The 25,992-nt window shown below is 39.6% G+C and overlaps 1 protein-coding gene and 1 pseudogene across 1 annotated transcript in view; one reads left to right on the forward strand and one right to left on the reverse strand.

Annotated features, from left to right (window-relative positions):
* Window positions 1-25,992, forward strand: part of HSD17B12 (hydroxysteroid 17-beta dehydrogenase 12) — a 157,287-nt gene that overhangs the window by 25,062 nt on the left and 106,233 nt on the right. The gene's annotated exons all lie outside the window — the stretch shown is intronic.
* LOC141518470 (cytochrome c, somatic pseudogene) lies at window positions 22,129-22,499 on the reverse strand (annotated as a pseudogene).

Here is a 25,992-nt window from a genome sequence, read left to right on the forward strand (position 1 = left end):
TGTTAATAATAGGAGTAAGAATAACAGCAATCCTCGGATTATGTCAATAGAGAAGAAAAAGCTTTTGACAATATTCAAATGTCCCAGCCTCCTATTCCTCAGTCTGCTTCTACTTAGTGTGTATCTGAAGAGATTTGCTTAGTTGTTTGCATGTTCTCCCTTTTCTTGTAATAGGCCAGCTAGGTGGTGCAGTGGACAGAGCACCGACCCTGGAGTCAGGAGGCCGAGAGTTCAAATCCAGCCTCAGGCCCTTGATACTTACTAGCTGTGTAACCTTGGGCAAGTCACTTAACCCCACTGTCTTGCAAGAACCAAAAAAAAAAAAGCCAGCTTCTTTAGAGCAGGGACTTATTCTTCATAGGACTTGGGACAGAATGCATTCTTAAGAAATGCTTGTTGACACCATCTGATTCATAGAGTCAGGACAGGTTAAGATTGTGCTTGTAGAAGAGGACAATAACACGACCCAGAAAGTGAGTAGTCAGGAAGGATGGGCTGTTCAAGGGCCTGAATACAGGTGGGATACTCACTGAATCATTGCATGATCAAGGATGCTCTGATTTTGTTTGTTTTTTTCCCTGTAAGTCTCCCTTCCTGGTGTCTCATTAATACTGTTCTTTTGAAAGTCTGGAAGGATTTCACTAATTCTTGGGCATTGTTTCTTCATCATAAATCTGTTGATTGCATATTTGCTGAACTTCTTTCCCTCCATGCTGATGTAGTGTACTTAATGGAGCATCTGGTAACGCTGGCAGGAAATTTCAAACATATCTGCATACTGGAATTGAGGTTGATGAGGGATTGAATTTTCCCTAGGATGAACTCACTTGCTATTCTCTAAATTTGAGGAGACAAAGGAAAAAAATCCTAATGGATTTAGTGACTGGAGAGCAAGAAGCAGCCTCTCATCTTCTTTTGAAGGGCTCAGTAAATTGTGAATTGACCGTTGCTTTTATGAATTGAAAGCAGTTCCGTTCATGTGTGGCTGCTGGCCTGAATATGAGCCCTCAGTGAACAGAGAACTTCATCTATGTGAATGGTGCCTGGATGTGATGACCCCCCAGAGAGGCAAGTGGCGTCACATAACCAGGACATGGGCTACTGCACTTGCTGCTGGGGAGAGGGGAGAAGGGATGGTGTTCACATTCTGCCTATGAGCAGCTCCTTCCCAGTAGAGCAGCAGTTCATCTGGAGCCGAAACGTTTACGGAGGCATGATGGTTTTGGGTTTGGGAAACAATGTGGGATCTTAGCAGTCTCCCAAAGGATTTTTAGGGGACTCTTTGAGGAAGAAAACCTTTGGCTAGACCCTTAAAAAAATCTAGTCCTAGCCATTCTTTTCAAATATTTTTCCCATAGAGTTCCTAAATATTCACAAAATGAGCAGGTTTTGTCTTTTCTGAGAAAACTCTTAGCTTCCTCAGTAGTGGAATAAACTATTTTTATAGAGACACTCTCTCTCTCTCTTTGGTTTTTTTTTTAAAGGTTTTTTTTTGGAAGGCAATCGGGGTTAAATGGCTTGCCCAAGGCCACACAGCTGTGTAATTATTAAGTGTCTGAGTCTGGATTTGAACTCAGGTCCTCCTGACTCCAGGATCAGTGCTCTATCTACTATGCCCCTAGCTACCCTCATAGACACTCTTTTATTTTAGAGTAGAAGTCTTAAATTTCAGATTTAATCAAGACTATATGAAAATTACAGTACTTGGATTCCTTACCAAACAAGAACCCTTGCACAGTAATAAGGCGGAAGGGTGAGGCATGAACTAATGTAATAATAATAATATAGTTAATATACATAAGTTTTTAAGATTTGATCCAGTGATCTCTAAGGACCCCTCCAGCACTAAATCTATAATCCTTTCACCAGGAATCTATTTTGATTTTTGATTCAAAGCTTGACTTATCATGATATTTTCCTTCATTCTCAAAGAAGACCATGACATCAGGGATAATACCTTGACAAGCAAATGAATTGGATTTGAGTGAGGGAGTGGTCAGGTATGGCTCAGGACAGTTGGAGACAGCCCTGGATGTGAGATATTAGGGCTAAATGATTTGCCCAAGTTCACAGAGCTAGTAGCAAATGTCTGAGCTTAAATTTGAACTCAGGTCCTCCTGGCTCCAGGATGTTGCCTGTGCTCATATTTTTGAATTGCCTCTCCTAAAATGAGCCCAAGAACCTGAGGTTCATTCCCCTGAGCAGCCTCAGTAGTGGTCACTCTTCTTTAGGTAAGTTTTAGTTTTAAGAAATAGCCAAAAGTCATTTGCAACCAAACCTGTTGAACAATGTGGATGATTAAATTGGATAATGCTGTCTGTTGGCCAGATCAAAATGTTAACTTAGGAGTAAGGATCAAGGATTATGGAGGATATTTAGCAGTCTTAGTCTAGTCATCTCATTTTTCAGAACAGTTAACTGAGGCTCAGTGAGGTTAAGTGTTCTATCCAAGATCATACAGGCAAATAGCAGTATTTAGATTCACATCTTTTGACTTTGATCCAATGTTCTTTTCTGTATGCCATTTTGCTTGGTTGTGAAGGCAATTCATGGTCACTTACTATAACATAAGACACTTTGTATAACCTAAAGTCCTCTATCTGGCATTTCACTGGTAGAACATTTTCATATTAGGAAATTAGCTCAGTATGTATGTATTTTCTATCCTGTTAAATGACTATGGGATTTTAGTTTTGTTTTTAAGTTTAACTTTGTTATGTTTTTCTTTGTATCCCCAGTGACTGGCAAATAATAGGTAATACATGCTTGTTGATTGATTTCTTGGTTATTCTGGCTTATAGAGTGAAATATGTTAATTTAGGTTGATATTGCCTAATGAAAATTTTGGACAATCATAGTCTTTTTAGTTTGCTAATTATGTTTCTGGTAATAGCACACATTATATGTTCCAGGCAGCTTCTATTCCTCTGTATTTTCCGTTTTGACTCTTCTTTTTCCTACCCTTCCTTCTTTTCTTCTTTAAACCTCTTTCTTGGACATAGAAGTACCAAGGACTCCATCGTCACTTGCTCAATTCCTATTTCTCCTTCAAGGTTCAGTTCAACTGCCACGATGCATTTCTTTCTGTATCCTCAACTGGAAGAGTGATTCCTACACTTTGATAGCACTGTTTGTACAGCTATATGAGGCCCAGTACATTCCATCGTCTGGGCTTTTTTTCTGTCTATCTCATTTTCCTGACTGTACTCTTGAGAATTTAGAAAACTGCCTAGCACAGGATTCCATTTAGGGAGGGTCTCCATTGATGTGAATGGTCTTTAATGATAATTACTAGTTTCAGATGCTGTCATTTTTGTTCTTGAGGCTTGTTTTGATGTTTAAGCTGATAAAACGTACTACCATTTTGCCTTTCAATATATATTTTTAAAAATCTTGTTTATATTAAACTAGTTATGATTTATGATTGTTCTTTCCATGGGGGTGCATATCTGACTGGTTTAAGTTAATGGGGAAAAAGGATTTTATAATCTGGCAAGATGTGTTTTATAGCTCTACTTTCAGAGACTAAATGGTATCTTAGTGGTATCTTTCAGCATTAGACTCTACCTGTGTTTGTGTCTGACAATTTGTACTAATTGAGCTCTATGACTTTTTTCCTATAAGAGGACATACCAAGCAAAAGAAGACCATTAAATTTTATGTTGAATATTTATGCTACTTAAGAGAATTTATATTTATAATTTATATAATGTAAGACAGGGATGGGGAACCTTTTTTTTCCTGCCATGGGCCATTTGGATAATTATAACATCACTCGCCTGTTATATCTGGTCAAACATTTAATTAATTCATCCCTAAACAGCTTAGACTCTACTGTTGTGTGTGTGTGTTTCTGATAATTTGGACTAATTGAACTGCTGCTCTATGACTTTTTTCTATAAGAGAACATACCATGCATAAGAAGAATATTAAATTTTATGATGAATATTTATGCTACTTAAGAGAACAACCTATTTTTCAGTACTTTGGAAAGAACTGTTTATGCTATTGATGTGCCAGATATTTGTTTTTCATTATTTCGTTTAAACTTTTTTTTTTTAGTTTTTTTTGCAAGGCAAATGGAGTTAAGTGGCTTGCCCAAGGCCACACAGCTAGGTAATTATTAAGTGTCTGAGACTGGATTTGAACCCAGGTACTCCTGACTGCAGGGCTGGTGCTTTATCCACTGCGCTACCCAGCCGCCCCCATTTAAACTCTTCCTGTGTTACCTCATTTTGTGGGTAAAGTTCTATATTACTGAAGCCCTTTAAGTATGTACAGAATGACTAATACTGCTTTTCGAGCCCCAGGCTAGCTAAATGTAGATAAGATGTCCTTCACCAGTCGATTGACCACTTGGTGATGTCTTATTTGACTATAGCAGACTTTGGAGTAATTCACTTCCCCATTCCCACGCTCTTCCCCAGTGGTTCAAAATTAGTGATATTTCTTGTACTTTGGAATAGGATTTCAAAAGAATTAGATTTTTAATATGTCAGGTATTTTTTTCTATTAGACATAACAAGATATAGAATGGCGATAAGCATCAACTGGAGGTTTAACAAAGATTTGACACGTTAAGAAGAATCTAATGCTAAATAGGGAATGAAAGCCTTGAGTTCAATTTCTGCTCCAATAGTTATGGCAAATCACTTAATTGCTTAACCTTGCTCTGCCTTGTTTTCCTCATCTGCAAAAGGATTATTATAAGTTTACACCATGTACTTAGGATGATTTTTGTAGCAAAATCCTTTACAGTCTGTGTGGTGCTCAATTAGAAGTGAGGATCACCCACAGTGCAATAGAGTGGCCCCTTTTGGAGACTGTCACAGAAGAAGAATCTTGTCAGAGGAGTGGTATGTCAAGTCAATAGGCACTTCGTACAATAGCCATACTAGAGCATTCTTTGTGCTAAACACTCGGGATACAAAGAAAGCCCCCCCCCAAATACCTACCTTCATCGGAGAAATGAATGACTGGAAAAATAGATTGGCTGGTTTATTCAGTGAGAGAAGGATGTGACTGATAAATTCTCCATTGTATCCATGAAACACCAAGAAATCTAGAGGAGAAAAACTCCCACCTATAGCTCCCACCCCACCCCCAATAGACTAAAAGGACAATATGGATGAGGGTAACACAAGATGGACTGTGGTGGGACTGAGGTCTCTTACTTTTGGTGGGCGGACTCATCAACAAAGTAATAGACCCCTTGGATAACTAAAAAGTCTTGTATACCACTGGAGGTGATCCTCCTCTCCAATTTAACACCACACAGATTGTAAGGACTTAATTCACAGAAGACTTCCTAAGTACATTGGTTGAATATATATATATATATATATATATATATATATTTTTTTTTTTTTTTTTTTTTTTTTTTTTTTAGGTTTTTGCAAGGCAAATGGGGTTAAGTGGCTTGCCTAAGGCCACACAGCCAGGTAATTATTAAGTGTCTGAGACCGGATTTGAACCCAGGTACTCCTGACTCCAGGGCCAGTGCTTTATCCACTATGCCACCTGGCCGCTGCCCCTCAAGATTTGTTTTATATGAAATTTAAACATACCCTATACCTGATAATTGTATTTTTCACTATATTCCAATACTTTTACTTTGTAATAGCTCTATACCTATAATTTGGGACCAATATTCAGGACTACATTTATTAGGTACTCTTGGGTACTGGAGATAGAAAGCAAAAATGCCTCAGGTGTTTTACATTTTGTGGCTAAAAAAGGAGTAGATGGACCTTGGACAGAGATAAGGAAATACCAAAAGTTTGAAGGGGGAGAGAGCAGCAACTGGTGGGGCTGGTGGTGGAGAACAGTAAAGCTGTATAATGGAATGGAGTTACACTGGGCAGGGTTGCAGAGGCACCCCATGGGGGCACGGAAATGGGATATGGAATGTCATAGTCAGGAAACAGCAAGTAGCCCATTTTCACTGGAACACAAAGTGCATGAATGTAAGTCATCTAAAGGAGGTCTAGGGAAGTAAGGAAGATCATTCTTGAGCTGTAATGTTTTTATTTTGCCTTGAAAGCAGTAGGGGGCCACTTAGTCTTCAGTGGGGGGAATAATGTGATCTGGCAGGTATGTGGGGCAGTGTTGTGAAGGGCAGACTGGGCTGGAAAGATGAAGGGAAATTATTGGAAGACTTTAGTAGGTGCTGATGAAAGTCTGAAATATCACAGTATTGATAGAAGAGGCTAGATATGAGTGGTGTTTTGGAGGTAGAATGAAGACTTGTCAGCTGCTTGACCATGCCTTTGAGTGTTCCCCAAAGCCCCATCTAAAGGTGACTTGAGATGAAAGAAAACTGCCTAGCATATTACCACATTACCTAGCACAGGACTCCATCCAAGGAGGGTCTTCATGGATGAGAATGCTGTATTGTGAGAGTGATGGTGGTGTGCACTGTAGAGTAGGAAGTTCAGAGGAGGGTTGGGTTTAGGAGTGGAAAAAAACAAGTTGGTTTGAACTTAGGCTGACACATGTTTGACTTATATTTGACTAAAGTTATTATGCCTTTGGATAGCTAAATGGAAATGTCCAACAGACTGTTGGTAGTGTGAAATTGGAATTTAGGAGAGATATTAATGGATCCCTCTCTAGATCTGGGAGTCCTCTCTTAAAGATGATAATTGAATGAATGAGAGCTGATGAGATCTCCAGAAGGAAGCAAAGAAAAGAGAAGGGCCCAGGAGAGTGGAGAGCCTTGGAGAGACCAAGGGAATAAGATGTTATTCTTTTGTTTCAGTCATCCCCAACTCTTGGATTCTTTTGGCATTTCTTTCTCCAATTCATGTTACAGAGAAGGAACTGAGGCAGATAGGGTGAAATGACTTGCTCAATATTATACAGCCAGTAAGCATCTGAGACTGGATTTTAACTCTTCCTGCCTCCAGACTTTAGCTGTCCCAAGCTGAAAGGAGAATGAAGATAGTGATCAGACTGGTAGGAGGAGAACCAGGAGAGTGTAGTGTTAACCCTGGTATTTTGAAGGTGGAGGAAATGATAGTGTCAAAAGTTGCTGAATGGGGGCAGCTAGGTGGCACAGTGGATAGAGCACTGGCTGGATTCAGGAGGACCTGAATTCAAATTGGGCCTCAGACACTTAATAATTATCTAGCTGTGTGGCCTTGAGCAAGCCACTTAACCCCATTTGCGTAGCAAAAACTAAAAAAAAAAAGTTACTGAATGATCAGCTAGAACAGGACTGTCCAAACTTATTTTTAAAAGTTTTTATTGAAACAATAGACAATATATTTTGATTCATACTTGCGTAGCTCAGCACCCCCATGGGGGGCTGCATTTTGAACAACCCTGAGCTAGAATAAGGCCTGGGAACTCTAGGTGAAACAAACTTTTTAATGGCAATGCAGACTAAAGCAGTTGAGAAAAGAAAATGAAAGGCCAGACAATCCTTTCTAGGAGTTGGAAAGGAAGAGGTGCTCTTAAAGTCCAGGTTAAGAGAAGAGCAGGAGCCAGGAAAGGGTGGTGAAAAAACCGAGTGTGTTTGTTGGGAACAGAAAGAAGAAAGTCAAAAGATGGCAGCTGGTGGATATTAGTGCGATATGCATCCTCATGTATGTATTGATTTGAAAAAGTTGAAGCCTCCAGACTAAGATGCTGCTTAGGTATTTGGGAATTTAGTAATAAACATTTATTTTCCCTCCCTCCCATCTCTCTTTTCCCCAGTTGAGAAAAAAAGTAAAACAAAACCCTTGTAGCAAACACGCATGTACAAGCAAAAGCAATGACCACTCCCATTAATTCAGTGGGGTCTTAGTATTCTTGGAGGTGGCTAGTTTTCCAGCTACTCTTTCCTCCATCTGTGCTTATTAGGCCTGATCCATCAGATATTAATATGGCAGACTAGTGGTGTTTCATTGCTGTTAGCCAAAGTTGATTATTCATGTTGGTGGTAAGATTTTAGTCAGAGATCTCAGGAAGTCTTTCAGGGCCAGAAAGCTCCATTTAGCGAAGAGTAGATCAGTTTATAAGGCCAGGGACTGCCATCCTATGAATAGACCTCATGAATTCAAGTTTGCATTTTAGGTCCTAGATTTTTACTTGTCAATTCAGATGCAAAAAGGGGTAATTAGAATTAAGTATTGGAGGCAGAATTTTGTCCAGACCTGCCACTCAAACTGACATAATTTAGAAATAATTTTAATTTTATTTTTAAACTATTTTAGGATGAGAGTAGAAATTAAGGACTATGAAGGCAGTGGTTTTGCCACTGTTTTTATTATAGTTGTATTGTGGGGAGAAATAATCCTTTACACAGTGCCAGTTATTAACTGGCTCATCGGTGAGTCATCTATCTTTTAATGCACTCTCAGATACACACCCAGCTTCTGAGCGGAAATGTATAATGGCCATAGAGTAGAGCTGATCTAAAGCTATTGGAACATCTCTCCTTGTGCTAACGAAATGTTCAGTTTTTCATTCTTTGTGGAGCTTTAAGTCAGGATAGACTTGTGAGTGCGTGTGTTTGTATTCTGGTGGTGTAGCTGAAGCAGACAGCTCTGCAGCACTCGGCATTATTTTTAGACTCTAAGTTGCCATTTTTATCCTGTAAAAATATTCATCAGTGTCTGGGTGACAGACCATCAGTTTTTATAAATGTGTCAGAGACCAGATTGTGTTCTTTGTCTCTTTCTTCTTTAAGCTCCCCCCCCCCCCTTCCATTCATGATCTGCTTACACAATGTTGGGAAGGTAGGGTTTTTTTGGGGGTTGGGGGGAAATCAGTTCATATATTAGATTCTTTATTTCACAGATCTTCAGCCTCTCCCAGTTCATTCATGTTCTCTCTTGTGTAGCTGCTTACTGTCTGTTACAGAAGTGCCAGGCTGGGCTACTTAGAGTGGGAGGCTTAGAAAGGAAAATGGGATCAACTGGGGGGGGGGGCTGTCTTGCTGCTCCTATTGTGCCTCTGGGCTTCCCTCTTAGGGGGCTCATTTTTTCACATCTATTAGCCCTAGGGGTCAGCATTATTTTGCATAAGCAGACAGCCTGTTGTTTTTCATTAAAATGAAATTCATCTTGCATTTTGATATTCATCCATCCAACAGTTTTCTAATGCCTTCTTTCTTCTTAGGGACCCTGAGTGGTTGGCGTGGGGAAACTACAGATTTTTTATCATTCTTTCGTAAATGAGAAGTCATTTATACTTGTTTTTCAGTTGTGTCCAACTCTTGACCATTTGACCCATAACATCCTAATGATATCTGTGAGGTTTCCTTGGTAAAGGTGCTAGAGTGCCTTGCCATTTCCTTCTCCAGTGCAGGAGGGCAAGCAGGTTAAATGGATATGCCTAGAGTCATACAGCTACTAAATGTTGAGTTCAGATTTGAACTCATCTTCCTGACTACTGACCCACCTCTCTTATCCACTGAGTCATCTGACTGTCTTCTAGTAAAGGGCCAAAGCCCAAAGCTTTGGTGGTGCTTCAAGGTCAGCACTCTGTAGACTTTTCTCTAGCTCTTTGAGACTTGGGAATGAGAGCCAGCCAGCCAGTACCCAATGGTCCTGTGTGAGCATTATTGCCTTTTGAGAGGAGTCTATCATGATGGGCACTTTGGGGGAGTAAGTTTTCTTTTGATTCTAATTGTAGGATGATAGGGCACCATATCTCAAAATTCCCATATATATATATATATACACACACACACACACACATACACACACACATACATATTTATGTATATGTATATGGGATATTTATCAGGATATAATCATAAGTTGGAAGAGCATTTTGTTTCATCTATTTACATAATACATTTTATTGATTTCTTCTTTGTAGGGCTGCCTAAGGTGCTGGGCCAGGTGCTCCTCTACTGTCTAGGCTAGCTTGCAAACTTTATATTATTTACTTCTTTAGAGTTTGGCCTAGAGGGCTGGGAATCTCCCTTGAACTGACTGAGTCAAGATAGGACTTGACCTGGAGGCCAACTCTTTAACTACAATATAAAGATCTCTCTTAATGATGGAATCACAAATCTGGCCTACAAAAGCTATGCTTTTGTTTTTAAAGCCATGGTAGTTTACATAATTATAGCTTCTACCCCCACTCTTGCCCCCCAATCCATTTTGTCTGCAACCAACCAAAACAGTGAAAATGGTGACCTCAGTTTGATAAAGAGTCTCTACCTTCTCTAGCAAAAGGAGGCTGGTGCATTTGAAATTGAACCCCACACATCCACATACTGTAAAAACTTTGAGATATGAGACATTTCAGGGCAGATTATTTGATTCCACAAATTCTTCTCAAGCAATTTTTTCTTTGGATCCTTGAGGGAAACAAAGCAAATGTTTCAGATATGATCTCTGTCCTCCAAGGGCTCGCAGTCTTATTGGGAAAGAAGGCAAACACACCAGTAATTTTAATACAGGTTGGGATGTTTAGATGTAAATGCTATATAGCCATTTGAGAGAAAAGAGAGGTTCTGGCTGGAACCATTAGGAAAGGGTTTCATAAAGTAAGATGGCAAGAAAGGCATTTGAATTGGACCTTGAAGGAGAAATGGGATTTTGGATTGGAGACAAGGTATAGTCGAGGTCAGAGATGGGGAAAAGGGAAAGGTTTCATGCAGTGACAGGATAGTGAAAAGACTACAGCATTAGGAGTCAGGAGAAACTTGGGTTCTGATCTCTCCTTATTCTTTGGGCAAATGTCTTCAGTATTTCTGAGTCTCAGTTTTCCCATCAGTAAAATAGGGATAATAATACTTGTAGGCTGTGTAATTCCTTGCAGAGTTATTGAAGCTCAAATGAGATAGTGGGACAATTTTTGTAAATTTTAAAGCATTAATAAATATCAGTTTTTTTAGTGGAAAGAGTATTAACTTGAAGCTGGGAGAAATGTATTTCAATTCTGGTTCAAAGACATCAAGAGTTTTACAATGACCATTTTTTTTTTTTATTCCAGCACTTGTCAATTTGAACTAAAATAAGAGAATAAACCTGGTTTTCCTTGAAATTGTCTATGTGAATACTTTGTTTTTTTGATTAATCATATGCTGTGTGTGTGTGTGTGTGTGTGTGTGTGTGTGCGCGCGTGCGCGTGCGTGCGCATGTGTTTTGGGGAACATTTTGTCATTCATGTGATTCAGTCTAGCTATTAGGAAGCTATCCCTGAATCATCATTTTTCTCATTCGTTGCCTCACTTCACTCATACTATAGTTGTGGCCCCAGTTTTAATAAAATCTGACATTCAGATCAAAAGATGAATCTATAAATCAGTGAAGGACTAAAAGGCTATTTACATTATCGAAAGATTTATTTTATAAAAGTAAACCTTAGGGGCACTTTGATGGCACAATGGATAGAACACTGGCCCTGAAGTCAGGAGTACCTGGGTTCAAATCCAGCCTCAGACACTTAATTACCTAGCTGTGTGACCTTGGGCATGTCACTTAACCCCATTGCCTTGCAAAAACCAAAAAGAAAGTAAACCTTAGGGGCGGCTAGGTGGTGTAGTGGATAAAGCACCGGCCTTGGAGTCAGGAGTACCTGGGTTCAAATTCGGTCTCAGACACTTAATAATTACCTAGCTGTGTGGCCTTGGGCAAGCCACTTAACCCCATTTGCCTTGCAAAAAACCTAAAAAAAAAGTAAACCTTAGAGTTATATTGAATAACAGACTTTTCTACTGTACCTAAAATAATTGTGTACAGAAATCTGATTTATATACAAGGGTTTGGGCCACAATTTCAAGAAGTAATATTTCAGTCACACTGGTAAAGAGACATGAGATATCTTGCCCAAGGTAAAAGAAATCGCCTCTAGTGGTAAATATTTGCAAGAGCGTGTTGGGAGAGTTAAGGCCTAGTACCCTGGTGCAAGGCATCTCACACTCCCCATTACACCGAATAGACATTGTATGATGGGATAAGCAAAGCTCATGAGTTGAAAATAATTGCATTTATTGCTGTGTGCTAAGCATATTTAGTGACTGCCTTCTAGCCAGCAATGGTGAACAAGGATAACTAAACAACTTCTCTAAGGCTTAGAAAGGTAAAAATGCACCTGTGTAATTAAAAAATCTATTTGTGAGTGCTTCACAGTCTAGTGTGAATCCTGTGCAATGAGGGCTAGCAGATCTATTACCTGAGATATTGATACAGGAAAATTATGATTATAAAAGAACTTTAGATAGAAAATGTGTTTTCAGAAGTCAAACCATCACCTACAGAAAAGGGTCACCTTCTAAAAACACTGCAAAGGATAGTGGTCCATGAGGCAGAAGATCTGTTCTATATCCTTCCTCTTGTACTCTCTCTAAATAACTAAAGTCCTATGTCATCATCTTAACTTTTGTAGACTTCAGTTTCCTCATGCTGTACAGTGGACTGATGACATATCAGAAATGTGTGCTCAAGTACTCCTGAAAATCTGTGATGTCATCAATTTCTTGGTTGTCTCTGGTGATACCCAGGCTTTCCTTGTATTAATCTACCAGGCAGAGATTTTCTAAGATGATCTCCCTTCTCTGTTCACTTATCTGCCCCACTTCTCTCCAAATCCTCATTATACACTTGCAGATCTTTTCTCAGTTTTCTTCTCACTTGCCCCACTCTCATAAAGATCTAAGGACTAGTAGTCCTGGAACCCTAAGCCCCACTGAAAGAGCCAGAGGTAGGAGGGGCTGCTCTATGGCTCTCAGACTATGTGATCTCAGGACCCTTGTTTACTTTTTTTTTTTTTTAGTTTTTTGCAAGGCAAATGGGGTTAAAGTGGCTTGCCCTAGGCCACACAGCTAGGTAATTATTAAGTGTCTGAGGTCCGATTTGAACCCAGGTACTCCTGACTCCAAGGCCTGTGCTTTATCCACTGCTCCACCTAGCTGCCCTGCCTTGTTTACTCTTTAAAGTCTTTGGGGATAGCCTCTGGAGTTTTTATTTATCTGGATTATATCTTATCAATATTTACTGTATTTAAAATTTAAATGCAAATATTTTTGATCTTGTAGACCTGCTGAACCTCCAGATCTCTGAAACACATTGAGAACTGTATTCAAGGATCATGATGGCCAAGGTCCCATTTCTTTTCTCTCCTTTCTGCCTACTCAGAGCCTAATGCTTTCTTTCCTTGGAAGAGAAACCCAATGGGGTAGCTTCTAGCAGCTGGGGAGATTGTCAGACAAGGAGCATGCAGGAGTCAATTCTTTGTGAATTTTAAATAGCTCAGGAGTGAGAGACAGAGGTGGGGTGCAAAGAGCCAGGACCCAAAATCAGAAGCCCTGGGGACCATGGGCCTGCCTCTCCTACTGAGGAAGCATGTGGTCTTGGATAAAGTTATTTCATTCTTTCCTCATCTGTGAAATAGAGAAATGCCTCTCTCTGCTCAGAGAAGCTCAAGGAAGGTGATAAATCTAGAGCCACTAGAACCCATTGAGCAAGGGAGGATGGAGAATGTGATCAGAACTCTGCTGACTTTAAACAATCATCTTGGCAGGTGGGTGAAGAGACCTGATAAGCTCCTAAACTAGGCTGAACATCATGTGAGGGGGGACAAGAAATGTGAAGATTTGACAACAGATTGATATATGGAGTGTGGAGTGTCAGAAGTTGATTGACATAGAAGTTAAAGGCCTGGTTAACTGGGAAGAGGTCCTTTGAGAGTAATAGGAAGAGGGGAGATTTTTAGGGGAAAGATGATGTCTGGTTTAGATATATATTGAATTTGAATTACCTATATTACGGCCAATTCCAGATGTTCAAAAGCAGTTGTTGATATCAGCTAGCCAGACTGATGAATAGATCTGGAAGTCATCTGCATAGAGATGATGATTGAATTTATGGGAACCAATGAGATTCCCCAGATGAGATAATGACTTTTCATTATAAGAGGCAGCTTAAGAAGACACCTGGACAGCTAGTAGGTGTGACAGATGAAGAACTATTAAAGGAGATTGAGAAGAGGGATCAGACAGCTAGAAGAGTGAAGGAGAGCTTTGCCATAAAAACATAAAGATGGGGGCAGCTAGGTGGCACAGTGGATAGAGCACTGGCCTTGGAGTCAGGAGTACCTGAGTTCAAATCCGGCTTCAGACACTTAATTACCTAGCTGTGTGGCCTTGGGCAAGCTGCTTAACCCCATTGCCTTGCAAAAACTAAAAACCATAAAGATGAAAGAGTATCGCCTATCCAGGAGGAGATGATCAGCAGTGTCCAAGAAGGATGAGGTTTGAGAAGAGACCCTTGGATTTGGTGGTTTGATGGGTGAGAATACCAAGACCAATCAATGAAGTGAGCTGTCTCTGGTTCTGCAGTCATTTAGAGAAGGACCTCGGATCAGTACCAAGATCTGACTCAGTCTAGGCTTGTTCCTTCCCATAGTGTTTAAGGTGTGGGAAAGCATGGGTATAGTGTCTAGTAGGTCATTTGGGAGTAATGGCTAGAAAACTGTCTTAATTGCAGCAAAAAAGGAAGTTCAAGATGGGGGGCAATAAAGAGAGGAAGCTCCTGATAAAGGAGTGTGTAGGTGCTTCAACTGAGTCTGTCTGGAAGGAAACTAAGGCTTTTAAAGAGAGAGAGAGAATGAGGGGCAGCACAGTGGATAGAGCACCGGCCCCAGAGTCAGGAGGACCTGAGTTCAAATCCATTTCAGACAATTCGTAATTGCCTAGTTGTGTGACCTTGGACAGATCACTTAAACCCCATTGCCTTAAATAAATAAAATGTAAAAAAAAATTAAAAAATGAGAGAGTGAAATAGGAGAGCATTCTAGCCATGTGATTGAGTGGGAATAGCTGGTTGGTCTTTTATGGACATAAAGCCTGAAAAACCAGACTAGAGCCAGGTTGCAAGAACTCACATCATTCCAGATGCATATTTCCCTGACTCACATCTTCATTAATGTGACAACTTCTGGATATTTCTGTCCTTAGAGCCGAATTGACTCTGGCTCTCCGCCTCCTGTGGACTATGGAGTAGTCTCCATAGTATTGCCTCCTGATTTGGATCTGCAGTCCAGCTCTCTTGGGGCCTTGGAATTTCTTGCTTAGCTGTCTGTGTGGGGTGTTAGGTGAATTCTTTCCCCTTTTGTGAAGGGATGTGATTTTTGCCTAGAAATCAACTTAGAAATTTCACATTCCAAAGTTCATTTGTAAGTCAGGTGCTTGGAATTCAAGGTATATATGAGAACACTGATATGGAGGTTGAGTTTCTAGACCAGGTGATAGGACCCTATTGAATCAATAATATAGTTGAACTTTGGTTCTAATAGTGATGATCTTGTTTCTGGAATTAGGCATTTGAAATAATAAGGAGGAAAGTGGAAAAGGAAAGGTTTTTCACTCCTTTCCTGGGTTTTGAGGTGAAGTCTTAATGATGGCCTTAGATGAACTCCCTCTTTTAATTCCATTTCGCTTTCTGTCTGTCTCTCTCCTCTCAGGCCCTTACAAGGACACCTTCCACCTCTGTTCTCTCCTCCCTCTCCATATCCATTTTCTTAGTTATTTAATTAGAGAAATGCAGTCTTGTTGAACTAATTCACATTAATGTGTGAATGACTGATAGCTTACCCTCCTCCCAGCCTTCCAGAAGAATTTACATTTTTCTAAAATTCAGACTTAACCCAAATGACTGTCTGTTAGGAGCCCAGGCAGGAGATACAAAGCAGCTTGACAGAAAATGGCAGATGGCATGGGGGAGGTGGTTTGGGCTGACTGGAGGGGGGCTGCTGGCTGGCAGTCTGCTCCCCCCTCCCCAGTACTGCCTTCCCTGTGTTCTTCCTGATTTTTACTCCCTCTTCATTCTGAACCCACAGGTGCTTCAAAGAACCAAGGGTTATTCCCAGGGACTTGGAGGGAGCCACTTGTGTGGAGGTTGTTCTTTGCTTGGCTGACTCACTTATAAGTTGTCTATCTACCACTTGTCTAGATGTTTGTGTGTCTATATGTATCTTATATTTCTGATGGCAAATTCTGTGGCTTTGGAAAAACTAGATGGAATTCCTGGCATTTAATGGGCCATTTCTGAATAGATCATTTTCTTTCTCAGCAAAATGTCTTCCATTTTAATGTGATTGGGAGTGGGGGTCAATTGGTCTCTCTTTTGCTTTAATCAAAATGCAGGCTGCTGTCTTATTAACTTGCAGCCCACGTGCTGCTCTTCTTTGTTCTTTGTTCACTGGGAGCTGGCATGTGCCGGCCTGCGTGTGCCAGCCTGTGTGTGCCAGTCTGAGTGAGCATTGGCTCTTTGGGACTTCGGTGGTTTCTAAATTCGGTGCTGCTCAGCCGCTGCCCTGGTTGCTGGAATCAATTGGCAGTGCTATTTTTAGCAACAAAAGGGAATTGAAATAGCAATTTTCTTTCCGTGTAATAGATCCCCAAGAGGAATACTGATGCAAACTCTCTGTCACTCCCTAGTCTCCCCCTCCCCAAAGCTCTCTGGCAAGAGGCAGCTGTCACGGTTTGCGGCAGTATTAATCTTTAATCAAGCCTGTGTTTTCTGCATTCAGGTGTTCAGGGGAAAAAAAAGGGTCACGAGGAGGACCTGCCTGGCATAACTGAGCACTCGTGCATGGGCTTTGCAGTCAGGGTTTGGTGGGTAATGACAGGGAGGAGAGGCTGAGGAGCTAAAAATAGTGGGTTTGCTTCCAGTGTTCCTCTAGTCTATTTTGGATGTTTGATTTTGATAAGGTTGATTGGATTCTTGCTAAAAATATCTGTTCCTAGCAAGTTGAGGACAAAGAGTAGAATATTTTTAAACTACAAAAACTAAGGTATTTTTGTTGACTACAAAAAATCTGGAAACTTGGCATTGGTTGGCTGCCAATATTTTATATAATCTCCAGCATACTGGACACTTCTGGATGCTAAACAAAGCTGATCTCGATACATGCCAGCTTCAGTTTTCTCAACGACTTGCATATTAGGTTCTGGTTTTGTTTGCCAGAATATTTCTCTCATTGTCCTTTCTCTTTTCTCATTCTACCCCATTTAGTTCATTATATATTAATACAGTATGAATTATCTTTTCCACCTACCTCCAGAGTGGAGTTATGGGTATTGATAATTATAACTAGATTTTTTTTCTTTTATCTTCCTTGGTTGAGACAAAACTTATCTCTTTTTTCTGTATCAAGGATTGTTCCTAAAGCCATTGAGTTAATTGGTGAAAACCAATGTGAGTGTCAAGGAGACTGAACTGTACCTATCTTTATAATGTAGCCTTGGTTTTTAGCAAAGTCAGAATAGTCAAAGTTCCCTTTTTCTGCTGGGGCTGAAAATGTATTATTCTTGGACTAGTTCACTTCACACCTGAAGCAAGAAAGCAAGTCTCTAGCAATAAAAAATTTTCTTTTGGTCATAGTTCCCGGTATCCTCTGAGAGTTTATAGATTTGTCATATACTGAGGCAGACTTCATTTTCTGCTAATTAGAGTTCCTGAAAAGTTGGATTCTGTTTATTTCAATATAGAGAAAGGCAAAAGAGAATAATTGATTGCACATAGTGTGCTCATTAAGTATCTGTTGAGTGACTGGTAGATCAAATAGCAAGATGGTTGGCCTCAGATTTCTCTTCTGGTGTAGCTCCCATTTACATTTTCTGCTTTACAAAACCAGTTAGAAAATGACCAGTTGGAAAATGAGAAACAATAAGGCTCAGCTTCTTTCTTGACAAGGATATTTTCACTCAGCAACAGAACCATTTCTTGGGTGCCCTCTACATGTGATATGTCTTATTAAATATGACACTCCTTGTGGTTGAGAAATTTACAGTCTGGTTGAGAATATAGATCACATACAGTCCGTGAAAAAGACAGTGCTTACCAAAGAATGTCCACATTTGAATAATGGCAGAGGACAGTGAGTCAGAGGGAATGTTGAGAGAGGTGTCATCAGAGTAGAATGAGAGTATTAGGGAGGACAGGAAAGCTTGCTGAGGGAAGAGAATCTTGAGTTGATTTTTAAAGTATGGGAACCTGTCTTGCATGTTGGGGAGAGGAAGAAAGGTCAGAGGCATTCAGCAGGTGGGGTAAAAAAATGCCCCACAGTTGAAAAGAAAATAAGTTTTGTGGGAGGTGACATGGCAGGTAGACTTGATTAGAGAAGAATGTCTTTGTAGGGCAACCCAAAGAAATGAAGTGAGTGATGAAGTGATGGACCTGTAGATTGAAGACTTTGGAGGACCAGGCAATAGAACATCTTATTTAGTATTTGAGGGATCACACAGTACTTTTCACACAGAAGTACTGTAAAGTTGGGGGTACAGATTTTAACATTTCCCTTTACAGAGAAGGAAACCAAGTCTCATGGAAACTAGGTGAGTTACTTACAGTCTTATAGTAATTGTTAGAACTAGGATTCAAATCCAGGCTACCTGATTCTGGGTGATAAAGTATTGTTTCCATTATCCTCCATTGCATTTGGGTGCTTGTATTGCTTCTTATCAGGAGAATATAGCCCAATGAAAATGTTGAGTGAAGAACATTTTTTTCCTTTTTCTTTTTTGCAAGGCAGTGGGATTAAGTGACCTGCCCAAGGTCACACATGCAGAGGTCCAGCCTCCGCAGGGTCCTTGGAGCCTGACAGGAGGGATAGAGTCGGCGAAATGAGTTGAGTCAACAAGTGTGTAAAGGCAGGAGAAGGTTGACTGACTGTCAGCTGCTTGGATTTATTTTTATAGCCTCAGAATCATGAATGTTTCAAACAAGCAAGCTGAGATCATTTCCTTGGTTACAAAAGTGTACAATTTTCATTATCAATCATATAGTTCATATGGTTACAAGTTTTAATCATGTGATTACAAGTTTAAGTAATAATCATAGTTAATTGATTTCTTATCCCTACTCAGACCATGATGACCGTAACCTATCTATTACCTTATTTATTACTACATTGTATACTTGTTAATTCATTTAAAGTTATTAATTAAGCAATTCTTTTAATGGAATGTTTTTGTATTTTTTGTGTAAGTAGTGTTTTTCAATACACTCCCTTAACAATCTATAGTGAGGGTCTTCATGCTTGTCCACCCATCTGTTAACTCTTAACAATAACCAATTTTTCTTTCAGGCCTTGTTGGTAGAAGCCACAGTTTCTGTGACTTTTTTATTCTTTCCCATGAAACTAAGGCTGCTAGAGTTCACATATCCGTCACCTGTACTAACTATTTTCTCACCATTTTTTCCATATATTCCTGTGTATGGTAAGGGGGGGGGCTATTAATTTCCCTGGAATTCTATCTGACCCATCTTGTATCTGTTTTCCCTGTATATATTCTGGCATCTCCTTGGAATTCCCAGTGTTGGGTTTTCCAGAGATTTCATAATGTTGAAGCTTTTTGTATGCCTCAGGGAGAGGCAGTCCTGTTAAATTTGGACAGAGTTTACAATCTGTTTTATTCAAGGAATTTTTCTGAAATCCTTCCTTTATAGTCATTCCAGTATTAGGGTGAGTAAATATTGTAATCAATAATAAACCTATAGATATTGGTATGCATGAAATCCCTATATATATTGAAAAAGGAAATGTTGTTCCATCAGGCAGTGTGACTGCCTTGAGTCTTCTTGCTATGACTGTGTCAAACAGCTTAGAGACCCTGGCTCCCAACACACACAGCTAGGTAATTATTAAGTGTCTGAAGCTGGATTTGAACACAGGTTCTCCTGACTCTAGGGCCACTGCTCTATCCACTGTGCCACCTAATTGCCCCCAGGAACATTTTTTTCTTATCTGTGTGTAGGATGGATTGAGTGAGGAGACATCAGAAACAAGGATGTTAACTGATTATTGGACTAAACCATGTTGTGAAACTCAGATGGATAATGGAAAAAACTTAAATTTGTCATCATTTCCCCATTGTCTTTCATGGTACCCTTATCCTAACAGTCATTTAATAAATGCTTATTGATTAGTATGAGGAAAGTGATGTAAAAACATTAAACCACTATGGAAGCCTGAGTTATTGGATGGCTACTAATTTTCATTGACGTGCCTCTGGTATTTGTGGGGGTCTCTGCCTTTCAGGAGCTCATATTCTAATGGAAGAGGCAACATGCAAATAACTATTCACATACAAGTTATGGACAATGAAAATGGAAAGAATAGAATTTCAGATATATATTGTTAATAAAATACAAATATGTGGAAAGAAGCCTGGGTTGTTAGTCAAGGAAACTGGATTTTAGCCTTTGTTCTGCCATTAGTTTCTAGGAATTTGGACATGCCATCCCACTGATCTGGACATATTGCTTTTAATTGTAAAATGAGATTGTTAGGACTTTTGGATCCTTCAACTCCTTTTCAGCTCTAAAATTATGACTTTATGAAATATTTGAGTTTACTGTTACTTTCTTTGTGTATATATGTTCTTTGAATTTAAAGTTCTTGAAGTCAGGAAGACCTCAACTTAAATTCTTCCTATGATGTTTATTAATTGGATCAAGTCTCTGAGCTACAGATAACTCTCCAAGACTGAATTTTTATACATAGATCATTATTTAGTTTGTCAAATCACCTCTGTAATTCAGGGCCTTTTTAATTTCTTTTTTTGAAGAAAGATTTTATTTATGTTGAGTTTTACAATTTTCCCACCATTCTTGCTACCCCCCCCCCCAAGGCATTCTCTTAGTGTTTACATTGGTTCCATGGTATACATTGATCTAAGTTGAATGTGGTGATGGAGAAATCATATCCTTAAGGAAGAAAAATAAAGTATGAGATAGTAAAATTACAAAATAATATAAAGCTTTTTTTTTTTTTAATGTGATGGTAATAGTCTTTGGTCTTTGTTCAAAGTCCATAATTCTTTCTCTGGATACAGATGGTATTCTCCATTGCAGACAGCCCCAAACTGTCCCTGATTGTTCCACTGAAGAGATGAGCAAGTCCATCAGGGTTGATCATCACCCCTATGTTGCTGTTAGGGTGTACAATGTTTTTCTGGTTCTGCTCATCTGTCTCAGCATCAGTTCATGCAAATTTCTAGGTCTCCCTGAATTCCCATCCCTCCTGGTTTCTAATAGAACAATAGTGTTCCATGACATACATATACCACAGTTTGCTAAGCCATTCTCCAATTGAAGGACATTCACTTAATTTCCAATTTTTTGCCACCACAAACAGGTAAAGTCCCCATATGCTAAAAAACATTGTTTTGTGTAGAACTCAAGAGCTGGGGAAACAATGTCACATTCAGTACATAGTGCTCATTGATTGGGGGGAAGGTTGAGGAAATTTTGAAGTTTCTAAAGTCTTTGGTCATAGCCTTGTTATTCCTCTGCCCTTAGAACTCTTTTATATATATATTCACAAATGTTTAATTGCTGAATCAAGTTTTGGGGGTGACCATGGATGCACTAATGGCACATCTCCATACAACTGAATCCTCCAAGTGCATTAAGTTTTAAATATGGCTACAGATGTAGTACTAATGGTACATCCCTAAACTGCACTCTCCAAGTGAATATACTACTGCTGTTCACATACTAAGAACATGTCTGTAATCTTTCAATTCAACAGTTCTTCAAAACAGGTACTTAGCAAGTCAGGAGATCCTATCTCCAATTGAACTCCAGCAGGGATGGGATGACCTATACTCAAGTCCTTAGACAGTACACTGAAATGCCTTTCAACAAGTGAAAGTCAGTATTTAATGAAATCATTGTAATTTAAATTACTTATGCACAAAGTTAGGGAACTTAATATGGATTCAATAGGACTGGCCTTCGGACAGGCTGGGGCATAACTCCCCCCCCCCCCCCCCGAACAATTCCCCCACCCCCCCAAAACCTGTAACAGGGAAGTCATATGAAATTATTAAGTAGGCTTTCCCCAGAGTTTGGTGAAAGAAGCCAGATTTAATTAAAACTTTTCTAAGATGTGGGGCATGGGCACCTAGCCCTTGCTTTAAAAAAAAAAAGGTGTCTAAATCTTTTAAAATAAACATTCAAGTATGACAGCTTGGTTGTGACTGAAACAGAGAGAAGGGATATTTTTTATCTAACCCCAAGCCTACCTCATCTACATAATTTCTCTATTAGAACAGCCATTCATGATCGAAATGCTCAGGTCGATGAGACTAATTAAATAGGGACGTTATGGTACACGTACAAAAAAGGAAAGGAGTCTCCTGGGCTGCTTCTGACAATAAATAAGGTGGTACGGCTACTCGTTGGTGGCCTTCAGGTAGGCTATCAAGTTGGCCCTCTCGCCCTTCTTCTTGATGCCCGCGAAGATCATCTTGGTGCCGGGGATATAGTTCTTGGGGTTCTCCAGGTACTCCATCAAGGTGTCCTTGCCCCAGGTGATGCCTTTGTTCTTGCTGGCATCGGTGTAGGAGAAGCCGGTGGCCTGGCCCGTCTTGCGGCCGAACAGCCTGTGCAGGTTGGGGCCAGTCTTGTGCTTGCCGCCCTTCTCCACCGAGTGGCACTGGGCTCATTTCTGCATGAAGATCTTCTTGCCCTTCTCCATGTCCCCCATGGCGGCCCAGTCCACACTTGGCCCGCTGCGCCTGGCGCTCCCTCTGCACAAGGACACGCTGCGTCTGCCCCTATGTAACCAGCGTCACTGCCCTTAGAACTCTTAACCCTGTTTTTGGGCCTCACCAAGACTTCTCATTTGCTTACCCCTCACTTCCTTTCCTGGTCTTTGCTTTTGTCTGGTTTACATCTTCTCCCTTCCCTATTGAAAACCCTTGGTGTATCAGTTCAACTCTTTTCTGTCCACTTTATTTCAGGACCTTGTACCCTTATCTTATTGCTGATTGCTCATTGCCAAGATTTAGCCTTAAATTACTCCCACCATCTGCTATTTGCATGCATCTTCTCATGCTACTCAACAAAGCTAGTCCACTGCAAATATACCTTCTCCAGTGTCTATTTGGACCCTCGTTGCAGCAAGGAAATTCCTTTTATATACCCACCCATCCTCCCCACCCCATTTCCCTATGTCCCAAGCCTTTATCCCATTCCTTTTCCCTCCCTTCAGTGAGAACCTTGCCTTCTAAAACTAAGTGAAATTAGATACTTGGATGTCATGGTTGCAGTATTCAGAGAAACAATAGTTATAGAGACGAACATCTTTAGAGAATTAACTACAGAATTTGCTGTATTCTACTAAGTTCTGGTCATTTGAATTTAGGTCCATTTCACAGTAGGCTGGGATTATAGTATTTGTAGCTTGAAGAAACCCTTTAAATTATACATAACCTTTTTTTAAGGCTTAGGAAGTTCAATGACTTTTTCCAGTGTCACATAGGTATTGTGTAGAAGAACTGGGTTCAAACCCTTCCCCTCAACTTTGGAGTCAGTAGTCTGTCCTCTACAAGCCATTTTGACCTTGCCAGCAGTTTACAAGGTTAACTTTAGGTTAACAGTGCCTCAGTTTCCAAGCAGATAGTTTTGTATTCTTAGATACTGTAGTGCTAGATGATAGGATCTGTAGAATTGGAAAGTATATTAGAAATCATCTTGTATGCACAAAGTAGATATGACTTAGCCCAGGTCATACCAAGTTGGAATTTGAACTTGAGTCTTTTTGATGCTAAATCCAATGCTCTCGATACTATTACTATGCTGTCTTTCATCCTTATGGAATATGCCATGATTATCTTCTAAGTACTAAGGTAAAATAAGAAATAGTAGACACCTTCGGACTGTGTTCTTAAAAGTGGTACTTGTTATTTTTGACAGATATTATCAGCCTCTGTTTAAAGGAAACAGAATAACTTGTTTGTGCTCATTGGGATATTTGATTTCATCATTGATAGAAGCTCCAGTTTTAGGAGTGACTTGATCCTAGTTGTATATCAGAGAAAGTCCAATATCATATGATATGAAAATAGTTGGTGAATTTGTTATTTCCTTAGTGATACAAAAGTGATGACTGATCCCAAGTCATCATTATGATTCTATGCCATTAGAAGGCATGCTCATTGTAATATAACAAGGGCTAGACTGGCGGGGTGACTGAAAAGAGGTAGTTATATTTTAGGGTGATATTTTTTTTAACATTTTCATAAATATTTTTATGCCCTTAAGATTTTTCTGAAAGTTTATTCATTTGATTTGTTCTGCTTGACTCTAGAAGACAGAAGTGGGAATTGTGTTGAAGTTGAAAATTTGTGTTTGATATAAGGAAAAAGTTCCTAATGTTTGAACTAAGGACTGTTTACTTTTTGGGGGTATTATAGAGAAGATGTTTGTTCCCCTACAAGTAGGATGAGAGGGCCTTGCAAGTCTCTCCCAACTTGGAAATTCTGGCATTCTTTAGCTTTTTAAAGTAAAATTTAAGTGATATTAGTTTCTGTTTTGGGCTTTGGAAAAGTGACATTTTTTTGTTTAGGGTCTGGAAAAGTTCTGGAATGCACTTTTACAGATGGTTATTTCTCTTAACATTTATTGATTGCCAGCAGTATACTATGTACTGAATATGACATTGTTTCTGCAGGGTATTAGTGCATATACTGATATCAAATTGTTTCTTAGACCACAGTGTATCCCTGTATTGCCAAACCCATAATAGATACTGAGGAAATAAGTTTGATTTAAAATAGATGACCATCTGAAAAAAAGGAGAATTTGCTTTCTAGGGTGACTTTTAGAATAATTTATTTGGTGTTTTGCTTTTACCTTAGAAAGGTTGATATTGTATGCTTGGCCCTGATCTGATTTTAGAGGTTTTACACAGTTTGTTCCAGCAAAAAAAGTGAGAGCCACTTCTGCCCATTGGGGGCATTTTACTACTTGTAGATCTGATCTAGTTTAGAGGTGTCAAGGCTATTTTTGACCCCATGGTCAAGAAGATTGGCATAGAATCATGTGAAATCATCAATTTTAGATGTGTAAAAGGAATATGAACCTTTAAACCTAATTAAGTTTAAAATTCTATAAAGTAACTTGTATCTTCATTCACTTCTACATTTAAATGCCATAATCTGAATTGAGAAACCTAGAACAGTCCTGCCATTTCATTTAGACATATAGTCATAAATAGTCACAAAATCTAGATACTTGTTCAAAGACTGTATGTTCTTAGAGTGACTTTTGGCCACACCATCATGTGAGGCAGTGCTGGCAAGAGCTCTGGCCTTGGAATCACAACCCCCATATTCAACTTGCAACCCTCTCACTTTCTTTGTGACCCTGAGCAAACCATCTAACCATTCTTAGCCTCAGTTTCTTCTCCTGTGAAAAGAGGGGAATAATTATTATGTACTTCATAGGAGTGTCGTGAGCATCCAATGAGATTATGTACACAATTGATTATGAGGTGTCGTCATTACAACATGGGTAGAAAAATGTGAATAGACAAGTGTATGACAGGTAAGCCTCAGTACAGGCAAATATATAAAATGTTTAGGAAGGGCAGCTAGGTGCCCAGTGGTTAGAGCACCAGCCCTGGAGTCAGGGGGACCTGAGTTCAAATCCTGTCTCAGACACTTAAATAATTACCTGTGTGACCTTGGGCAAGTCACCCAACACCATTGCCTTAAATAAATAAAATTTTAAAAAATGCATAGGAGAAAAGTAATCCAAGCTTTGTTTAAAGGGTTGTCATCCCTGAGCTATTGATTTACCCAGAATAGAGCTCAGTGCAGGTCAGCATCTTGTCCTGGTCATAAAAGCCAATGAGCATCATCAAGAAGAGTTTTGGAAACCAAATAGAAATTCTACTGATATGTGTAATTATGGATGCTACTGCCGGCCCATGAGTGCTGTCTCCTACTCAGACTACTTTTAAAAAAAAAAGATAGTTTTAGCAAGGTGCAGAAACGAGTAATCATTTTTAGATCAAAAGAATTGAAAAACTTCACTATAAGATTATATAAAATTAGGGGAAAAGAAGATAGATCCTGGGAAACTTATTAGGTTTTTTCTTTTTCTTTTAGTACTACCTCACAGTAGACTTAATGGATCTGGAGAGGAGCCAGTGAAATCATCCAGGGGATGTTAGGACTCCCAAATGAAGCTTGTTGTGTTGAGTCATTTTCCAGTTGTGTCTGACTCTTCCTGACCTCTTTTCTTGGCA

Source organism: Macrotis lagotis, chromosome 3 (genome assembly GCF_037893015.1).
Source record: "Macrotis lagotis isolate mMagLag1 chromosome 3, bilby.v1.9.chrom.fasta, whole genome shotgun sequence".
NCBI classification, from domain to species: Eukaryota; Metazoa; Chordata; class Mammalia; order Peramelemorphia; family Peramelidae; genus Macrotis; species Macrotis lagotis.